Raw genomic sequence first — 11456 nt, forward strand, 5'->3', positions numbered from 1 at the left:
TTTTTACAACTTCTTCTGAATCCATAATTATTTTTAAGAAGTGGCAACTCTAATTTGACAGCCATTTAGTTTGAAGGAGCTTTGCTTAGTCATGTTTTCTAATGATTTAGCACAGCCCTCTGGGACATTTGGTTGAAATGTGAATGAATTACCACTAGATGACACCATAGATTGCATAATCGAACCATCAGAATATCTCTGAGAGTTTGAAGTTTATTTAAGCCTCCATTGTTTTAAAAATCATGATGTTTTAGAATAAAAATATGGGATTTATAATCAGATAAAATTTTATTCTCTGTTGATCTTAAATCTTCCTTTGATTATATCCTAAACCTTATAGATGTTTTTGTTTGTTTTTAAATTTTTGGTCCAATTTAAAAAAAGCATTTAGTTAAATATAAATAAATAAATAAATAACACTTCTAAAGATTTCCTTGGAGGTTCTAAAGTTACTTTATGGCCAGAATTCAAGATAAGGGATTGTGGAAATATCACTAAAGAACTCTGAGAGATGTGAATCCTGTGAATTATGTTACAACCCAACTTTGGATCAAGAAGTACCTGCCTGAATCTTCCCTATTGGCTATAAATGTCTAGCAGTGCTTTCAGGCCAAGTAACCCCACACCCACCTTTTACTTGAAGGTACATCTGTTTTCCCTGGTCTTGGAGTACAAGAGATGTCATGTGAGGTGACAAATACTTTCCTACCTCAGAACCTTTTCATTGTCATCCTTTCCTGGAAAAATCTCTTCCCAGATGTCAGTATGACTCACTCCCTCATTTTACATAAGTCTCTAAAATGTCACCTACTCATAGATGTCTTCCTTGAGGCAACCTCCCAATATATCGTATTTCTGCAGCCATAGTATCTGCTTTATATTTTTTTCTTTCCTTCTTGTACTTATATCATCACATCGTGGCACTTTTTTTTCCCCAAGGTGGGAACTTAGTTTATTTTATTCGCTACTGCTATCCACCTCGGTCAGTACAAACATGTGTTTGTAAGATAAATGAACAATTAAGAGAGACATATACTTAACAATTGTCACCCCAATAAATTTAATTTAAAAAAAAAGAGACATATACAGAGGGTGCATATATATATATATATATATATATATATATATATATATATATATATACACACACACACACATTTTAAGAAAGAAAAACTATTAAAATTGTAATACTCAATACTTAACAATACTCAGTACTTGTAACAAAAGATGAATACAAGTCATGTTTGACTTCTGCAATTACAAGAGGTGTTGAACTGGTTACCATCAGCGTCCTGACACTGCTGATTAGAGCAAACTACTGCTTGAGCAATGTTGATCAAAGTGTCCGCTTGTATACATTTTTTTGGTACTCATGGTATATAGCTGGGCATATACTACATGCTCAATAAATACTAGTTCCTAGGGCTCCTGGGTCTTCTATGTTGCTAGCAAACCTATTCCCGATATCCTCTTCTGACATCTAAAGGTCTATAAGCAAAACACGGCTGCTTGAAGCTCTTAACAGCTTAGTATTTAAAACCTGATGGCTTTTCAATGAATTTTTATAATTATGTCATATTTTTTTAAATCATACATTTTTAAAGGGCAAAAGTATCAAAACAGAATAATTAGCTGTCAGTGAAACTTGTAAATTTATAGAAGAGTTACAGCTTAAATTAAATTTTTATATTAGCTTTAGTTTCTGCCAGTAAAACCCAAAAAATTTGGTTTTGCTTGTTTTTATAAAAAAGCTAACAAATGTTTCTTAATATATAAAGGTATAAATCATCAGTTATATTATTTTTTCTTCTCATTCAGATAGCATTATAAAAATGATACTCCATAATGTCAATATAATAATTTAGTACTCATGTTTAACTAATACCTTCTCATCAGTATTTTCTTACTGTATGTCAAGAAAATTATACCTTCAATTATACAATTTTGTTATTTCCTTTATTCAAGTCATATGTACACTAAAAAGATGAATTAGCTAAAAAAAATGATGGCATGATTTATATTCAAAGCAAAACCTTATTCACAATTCTATAATTCAAACTAGTTCTGAAAAGTGAAAAGTTTTCTATAATCTATAAAATTATAGAGAAGCACTTTTAAAATGGCAGAATGAGCAGCTCTGAAAATCAGCTCCTCCATAAAAGCAATGTGGAACACTGGCAAAAATCGTCAAATCAACTTTTTCAGAACTCTGAAAAATAAGCAAAAGGTTGCAAAAATACGAGGAGTATTTATGAAGAATTATTACAACTCAACAACAAATAGACAAATGACCCAATTTAAAAATGGGCAAAAGATTTGAATATCTCTCCAAAGGAAATATAGAAATGACTTATAAGTACATGAAAAGATGTTTGACATCATTAGCCATCAAAAACTAAAATCAGTCGAATACCACTTCATAGCCACTGAGATGACTATAATAAAAAAGATGGAAAATAACAAGTATTGACAAGGATGAGGAGAAATTGGAACTATCATACATTGCTGGTGGGAATATAAAATGGTGCAGCCATTTTGGAAAAAAAGTTTTTTCATTCTTCGAAAAACTTAAACAGAGCTACCATATGACCCAGCAATTCTATTCTTAGATAAATACCCATATGTTCACCCAAAATTTGTCCCTGATTGTTCATACCAGCATTATTCATAATAACCAAAATGTCTATTAGCTGATGAATGCATAAACAAAATGTGATATATCTATAGAATGGAATACTATTCAGTAATGAAAAAGAATCAAGTACTGATATTGATACACGCTACATCATGAATGAACCTTGAAAACTGAACTTATGCTAAGTTAAAGAAGACAGACACGAAAGCCATATATTATATATGTATAATTCTAATTACATGAAGTGTCCAGAATAAGCAAATCCATGGAGACAGAAAGTAGATTAGTGGCTGCCATGGGCAGAGGCAGGAAGCAATGGGGTATGATGAATATATTCTAAAATTAGATAGTGTTGATAGCTGTATGTGTTAAAATGGTGAATTTTATGGTATGTGAATTATATATCAACAAAGTTGTTTTAAAAAGTAAAAGAAAAAATATATTTTATATAAATATATTATATTATTTATATAATAATTTGAACACTTTTGATAGCAAAACCTAACTATTATAAAATTATTCATTGTTTTATTTATGCCACTTAGTGTGACTATTCCTATGTGTTCCTGCAGAAATAGTAATTCATTTCTTTATCAGGTATTGTCCTGGACCCTGCTAGAGGTGTTACATAATATGTAATGTGGTCACTCTTTACCATTCTAAAGTGCTATAAAATCTGAATACTTAATTCTGAAACATGTCTGGTTCCAGGGGTATTTGAATAATAGATACGAACCTGGATTATTATTGATAATCACACATAATAATAAATACTGGACTTCAATTTGGTTCCTCTCTTGCAGCTCAAGACCAGGACAAATAAATGCCTGTTTAATAGAAAGGCTAATGTGGGGTTACTTAGCCTGAAAGCCCCCCTAGACACTTAGAGCAAAAAGGGAAGATCTGTGATCTATGCAGGTCTACAGTGGGTTTCTAAACTAGGTTTGGTACTTAGTTCTTTTTCGCTATATCCACGAACACCCATCTTCAGTCATGCCCACAAAGAAACCTTAGCACTTCCACCAAGTGCTCAGAAATTTTTGTTTTTTTTTTTTTTATTCTAAACACTTTTTTAATGGGACCAAAAACTGAAAAGAAAACCAAAAATAAATAAACCCAAACAAACACACCTTTACAACGTACACTTTCTGATGTAGAAATCTCTACCATATCTGTAAGAAGACTAAGGTTTCTCTTAATGAATCACGGGTGGGACAAAACCCGAACCAGCTGGAAACTGTTGTGGGGACAGAGCCCCAGAAAACAGTTTCCAGGCTCTCGGCCTCACGTGGAAAGGTGCTGGCTCAGGTAGTAAATGGCCATCAACTGTGATTGGATGGCCATCAACTGTGGCTAGTTGGCTGTCAGCTGTAACCAGTGAGCCATTGGCCACTAATATAACTGCTGTGGCTACGCTAGCAAGAAAAAATTGGGGCTAGCAAGAAGATGGTGGCTGAGCTAGCAAGAGCGGATTGCAGAGAGGCGGATGCCGCCAGCGAGAATATAGTGATATGACTCCCCTACTTATGGCTCTGTGGGTATTCCTTTTTGTCCTCACCATATCCTGCGTTCTTATGTGGGGAGCGGGAGCAGAGACCCTGCATGACACCCTGCATGACAAATGGTGCAGTGAGCAGGGTCTCCCGCACGGCACTGTATATCAGTGTTTCTTTCCTATTAGAATCACAGACATTGTCGTATTATACACGTCAATGCTGTAACAAAACAGCCTGTGGGTCCCTGGAGATTCTTAATACATTATGAGTAGTTCTTGGTCTATACTTTTGAAAATACTAATTGAGGTTTAATGACAAAAACAAAAACTCCAACAAAGTGAGACTTATTTTTCAGTTTGCCTCTTGCTGGGAGTTGAAAGATATGAAGAACCCATATATATTTAAACCAAAATGGTGTGGGTACCATATGTATAGGCCAGTGTCCTCCAGGGCCGTCCCTGGACAAGCAGCATCAGCCTCACCTGCATACTTGTTAGACATGCAAATCCTTGGGCCCCACCACAGACTTACTGAATCAGGAACTCCTGTCAGGGTGGGGCAGCGTTGTTTAACAAGCCAATTACGTGATTCTGATGCATGCTAAAGTTTGAGCACGATTGGCTTCTGCAAATGTCCCCTCATAAGCCAAGCCGCATTTGGAAAAATGCTTTGTATAACATTCCCCTTTTAGAAAGTCAGGCTGCGTGTTAACTGCATTGTAAAGGCTCTGAGTAGCCTGAAGTAAAGGAAACAAACATGAAAGCATAGGCCCAGGACTAACGCAGGCATTACAGTGTGTTCAGGAGCAGTTTGTTGCTTTCCTGGAAATAGAACTTCAGTGTGTAGATCCAATCTGTTTTTCCTGTAAGCAGAGCAGTAAAAATTATTTTTCATGATCATTTCTGCTCTCTTTTTGCCTTGCTGGGCCACTATTGGTCTTTATGTAGGCCACATCTGTGCCGGTAATGGGGTTTGGTAAACTGCTCTGATCCCCAGAGGGACCACACATGGCTTGGCAATCTCTCCCTGTGGGAGGGCTTGGTTTTGGCCTGCTGTTTTCCATAAAAGAAAAGCAAGGATGTGAGTTCATTGAGAGACAAGTTGCAAAAACTCAGAAGCTGGCACAGATAGTGTTCGTTAGCAATATTCTAAAAAGGCCAAAGGAAGCCAAGAGTGGAATATTCTCTCTCGTTCTCTCTCATGCTTTGTACAATATTCTTTTCTTATTGTATATCAGATTCATCCTTTGACCTTTCAACATCTGTTTAAAATTAAGAAAGCAATTTATTATTGAAGGTCCTGATAGTCATACTGCCTTTTTTTTTTAAAGAACATGTATTCTTTTAGCCCCAGGCTTGAAACTTAAGGCTCAAACTGATCTCAAAAAAGTAAGCAACTCTGGTTTCATTTCATTTCGTCATCAGCATCGTACCCTGGTAGGCAAAAAAAAAAAAAAAAAAAAAAGTCTACTTTCTATTCTCAACAAATGTGTAGACCAAGATGAAGCTATAATTTTTATGCATTAGCCTTATTCTTCTCTCTATTATACTCTTCCTAAGTTTTTATTTGCACCAAACTTCTCTCTTCTAATTTAATTTGTTATCCTTTTTACTTGTATTTTTACCATGCTGCTTTAAATACTCTACAAATAATCTATAAATAAAAATTAATTTGTATTTTTTCTTTCATCCCTATGTATAAAGAAGACCCAAGCTGTGTTTTTTTACTTTAGCATCATTTACACCTTGGCAAATATTTTTTGAGCATCCACTGTCTGCCCATAGATATATAAAGTTACATCTCTTTTATTCTCCAAGTATGAATGAAACAATTAGGTGGCTACTCCATGCAATTATGGAACAATTCAAATAACAGTACTGGACAATGACAAAGTGAAGACAGGCATGAGATCAGCAACATTATCAAGATAACTTGAAGCTAGATTGCATGGAGAAATTCAGAAAGCTGTCTACATTGTGTTTCTTCAGTATTTAAGATATAAGTTGGAAGGAAGATGAAATATTGAGAGACGCTTTGTTTAAATTTAGCATTTTAGTGGATCAAAATTAATGCCACTCAAATAAAGGCCTAATATCTATAATATGTAAATAGCTCCTTAAAAGTCAAGGAGAAGAGGATAAAAAAAAGAAGCCTGATTGAAAAAAAAAAAAGGAAATCTATGAAAAGATAATTCACATACAGAGAGAGAGAGAAAGATATAACAATGGCTCTTGAACATAAGGAATGATGTTCAACCTCACTTACAGTTGGAGAAATGGAAATGAAACTGCACTTAAATACTATTTGTCTCCTATATAGTGGCAAAAAAATTAAAAGGATGGTAACACATTCTGGTGGTGGGCTGTGGGGAGACAACCACTCTCATTAATTGCTGGCAGGATGTTTTGAGGGAAATTTGGCAAACTCTAACAAAATAGCATAGGCTTTTAATTTTTGATCTAGTAATTCACTTCTGGCAATTTGCCCTGAAGATATACCTCCAATGATACAAAAATATTATGCACAGGTTATTCATTGTAGTATTGCCCATAAATGAAAAATATTTGAAGCACTCTAAATGCTATACAAAGAAGTGTTGTTGGATAAACTATGGGAGTACTACACAACTGTAAAAAAGAATAACTAAAATCTCTATGAACTGATATGGAGTATTTTCCAAAATAATTGTTAAATAAAAAATCAAAGTGCAAATAAGTATCTATAATATGAAGGAAAGGAAAATAATAAAAAAAAATGTATACCTGCTACATTGTGCAAAAACAAACAAAAAATAAAGGCAGGATAAATCAGAAACTCATAAGATTGGTTACCAATAATGAGTGGGGGTAAATGTGGTGGGAAAATGGGGAAAAAAGAATGGGATGAGGGAAGTGACATAATAAATAACATAATCCCAATGAAGTGGAATGGGGAACAAACCAAACTAACCTAAGTAACTTTGGATAATAGTATATTTAAACCATATACTCAAAGCATAAAACAAAAATAACTATACACAAATATAGTGTTCAGTTAGTAGGTTTGTTTTTCCTAGGGATACAGGTTAGCATTTGAAACTATGTGTATTCCGGGACAAAGGATACGTGACATGAAATAAGTAAATATATTGTGGATAATGAGAACCAGGTTTTTCATTGTTAAAATGAGGAGTTACAAATAAAAAAGGGTGAAGAATAGAATGAACACTGTGGTGTTAGATTGGAATTGGAAGTATCAGTATGAACTCATGGTTTTAATATACATGCAGATAGTATAAAAATAGGTACAGGGTGTGTATTTATGTGTTCTTTGTTTTTTGTTCTTCTTTCATTCTGGCTCTGTTCCATGACAGGGCCTAAAAACAAGGCCATCTAACACCAAAGAGCACACCTAGTGCTCAGATTTTGGTTTCTAAACCACATTCTCAAAAAACAAACAAACGAAAATGGAACCGAGACTCCTTAGAGAAGTGGCTGATTGATTCCAGGGCTGCAAGAAAAACATAATATTGAAACATCTTGTGATGCCAGAAAATAAGAAGATGATGAGGACATGTCTAAAGGACACTGGACAGAACCAGGAAGGACACCCAATGGCCAAATCCATTTCGAACAATAAAATAATAGATTATAACCCACTTAATAAAATAAGAACACGAGTCCATTCTGAATAAATAAATAAATAAATAAATAAATAAATAAATAAATAAATAAATAAAAAATAGTAAAACTCCTTTTAGAAGAAGTCCAACTAATAAATGTTGAAGGAATGAAGAAATTGAAGCACCACCATTATGATTGGTTTAAACAGATTACCAATGGATGCTAACATGAGTGGATAAAAGTATAAAGAGAAACAGAATGTGTGTAATCTTAATTCATCTCCTCACAAAATATTTATTAATTGCAAAGGTTAAAAAAAAAGTAATTTTACAGTAAAGAAACTGGCAGATAGCACCTTAACCAAGTGATCAAACATAAAATGTGCCTACTGATACGATATATTAAGAAGACTACAAGATCATTCTGTGGTATTCTTGACAAAAAATGTATAACCTGAACTTAATTATGAGGAAAAATCAGACTAACCTAAATTTAGGGGAATTCAACAAGATAACTAGGCAGTACGCTTCAAAATTGTCAATGTCACTGAAAAAAACAAATTTTGAGAAAATTTTCCAAAGTAACGGAGAGTAAGGATACATGACATCAAAATGCAATGTATGATGCCAGATTGGATCCTGAGTTAGAAAAGAGACATTAGTGAAACAATGAAATAAACAGAAATAAAGTCTGTAAATCAGATAGCAGTATTGTAATGAAATATTGTAATAATAATATTTCTTGATTTTGAAATTGTGGTGGTGTAAAAATGTTTGCGTTTTGGAAATCTGGGTGAAAAATTATGGGAAATTTTTGTATCATTTTGCAACATTTTTGTAAATCTGAAATTATTTCAAATGAAAAGTTAAAAATAATATTTTTAAAGTAGTGCCCTCTTTATTAATAGTTCTCTTTTAATAAAACATGTATGTTGAGTTATATAAATATACTTTTTCCTCAATAAAAGTTTTTATTTTTAATTAAAAATGCAAATCATAACCATTTTAATTTTTTCTGAATTGCCCTCATGGAAAAAAAAAAAGGAAAGGAAAAACAAAAGTTTGCCATTGTTAAAGTCAATAAGGAAAAAGTACAGGGACCCATAGGCCAGAACATTTTAATACAGAAGGTATAAATTTTAAGTTAATGTCAAATGGCCGCCTCAAAGAAAAAAGAAGTCTCAAAAAAAGTAACATGTAGCCTGAAACAGGAAAGTGGAAGGATGGGGCTGTTTCAGCTATTTTCTTTTGGTGATAGGTATAGGTGCATTAATTTAATCATTCAATAGATTTTGAGACACTGAGGCCTGAGGTTCTCAAGAAGCTCACAGTTGTGTGTGTGTGTGTGTGTGTGTGTGTGTGTGTGTGTGTGTGTCTGTGTGTTGGGGGTGGAAATTGGCAGGGGCAGGGATGCACTGAGGAGTAAAATGCAATAAATGAGACTTCGGCTTACACAGGGTTATGAGAGGACATAGGTGAAGCAACTTACTAGATGTCTTCCAGGTGAAAAGGACATCTAAATGGAGACTAAAAAGGCAAGAATTACTAACCATATTTCTTTGAATCCTCTCTGTCCAACATTTCCTTTACCACAATCAGTTGCCTCCTTGAATCTCTGTCCACTTAACCAGTTGGGAGGCAAGTAAGAAAGATCTTTACCAGCTCTGGGAAGGGAAACATGCACAAGGAAATGTGGAATTGAGAAGGAAACACGGACAATTAAAGGAACTAGAGCAGGTTCAGAACGGCCAGTGTAGATGGATAGATGGAGACTGGAAAGACGTGAGGCTGTAATGTAAACACACGCCAGAACACGAAGGGCCTTATATTCTATACTGAGATTTTGGACATTATCCTGAGGACAAAGGGGCATGGCTCTTCACAGAGAATCTTTGATTTCAGTGTGTAAATCTTTAGTAGTTTGCAGTTTTGTTTTTTGGACCCTCTGTTAGAGCAACTTCCTTCTGACTACGCTGCCCCAAAGATAACAGAGATCATCCCACCTTGCTGGGCCCCACGGAAAGCTCTGAGGATTCTACCATATGTTCAAAGATGGAGAGCCTGCCCTGGGAAAGAGTCTTCTGCTTAAAACACTAGCCCTCAAAGACTCTGGCCCTGGGCTTCTTTCCCTGAATGTATTAGAAACTGGCTTTGCCTCTGAATCCAAGGATTTATGACAAGTAAATATCCTCCCTATCCTCACAAAAATAAGGGTGATTAATACTTATAAAAATGTAATGAGATTCCCGGTTTCCGGTTCCACATGTAAAAAACTTGGAAGTCACCGCTCTATCCTACCAACAAGTAAAAAGCTAAACAGAATGAAAAGTCAGCAACACTACTTGGATCCATAAGTGAGACCACAGGGCAAACCTCTACTTCCAAAATTGGAGAGACCAACAGGTGAATACAGAAAACCACAACTTACCAAAACAGAACTCTATGAGAACTCCACGGGAACCAGTACAGTACCTGGGTAGGAAAACCTGAACTGCAATGGAGGCGTCTTAACAAGGCCTGCCCTTGGAGGTAACTAGATAACCAAGAACAGTGGGGCAACTACAAAAAGATAAAACATACTTGTAATGGGAACACAGGAAAGTGAAGAGAGAGAGAAAGGAACAGAAGAAATATTTGAAATAATAAAAATTGAGAATTACCCCAAATGAATGTTAGACACCAAACTGTAGATTCAGGAAGTTCAGAGAACACCAAGCAGGAAAAACGCCAAAAACCATTACACCTATGCATATTTTTTTTTTTTTTTAAATCCTGAAAGAGCTGGGAGAAGGGGAGGGAAATCTTACCTATGGAGCAACAAAGATAAGAATTAAATCTGACTTCTCAGAAACCATGCAAACGAGAGAGTGGCGTGAAAGTGCTTCGAAGTGTTGAGAGGAAAAAAATGTAATGCATTGTGGAAAGGTATGATTTAAACTGCTTACCCTGATATTTTGAGGTTTCCAAAATGGTGAAGTTCAGGATCACTTTTAAGTGACCAAGCTGAAAAAGCGTAGCACTACTCCCAGTTTGCGGCAAGGAGATTTTCCACTCAGTCTCTTTTTACCAGTTGCCACAGGCACTTCATAAAATTACTCACCAGAGATGAGAGTGTTCTTAAATTTTATCTCAAGGGCATGCTCTACTTCACTGAAAGAAAAATCAATTTAAATTTTACCAGTTTTGTAAGCTTTCTGTATTAGTCAGGCTATGCTAACTGGCTATTTTAAAAAAGAAAACAAACAAGAAAACCGGACAACGTCCCCAAACTCCATAATACGATTTAAGTTTACTTCTTGTTCCTGGCACAGTCTAATGCAGGGAATAGGAGAGTGGGCTTCCGATTCGTAATTCAGGAATCCAGGATTCCTTCGTGTGGTGGTTTGCCATCATCTCGGTCCTCAGAGTCCTCCACTTTGAGCCAAATGAAACAGGTATACACCATTTCTGCCATGAGCCATTACAGTCACATGATCCCACCCAATTGTAAAGGATGTGGCTATGTGACTGGTTTCCTTTCCTTAATTTCCACGTGGAGACTTGAATTAACTGGCCCCACATTTCTGATTTATTCCAGTAATGTTTTTGTGACAGTTGTTGCAATGGTCTTCCCTTCCCTTCATTTGTATATTAGCTGGACATTGTCATGACTTTTACATTCATATCATAAACATTTTAATATATTTGCTTTTTCATGAACTATTATACTCTTCATATTAATTTA

The sequence above is a fragment of the Rhinolophus sinicus genome, chromosome 11 (genome assembly GCF_057876585.1).
Source record: "Rhinolophus sinicus isolate RSI-liver-muscle chromosome 11, RSI-T2T, whole genome shotgun sequence".
Lineage (NCBI taxonomy): Eukaryota > Metazoa > Chordata > Mammalia > Chiroptera > Rhinolophidae > Rhinolophus > Rhinolophus sinicus.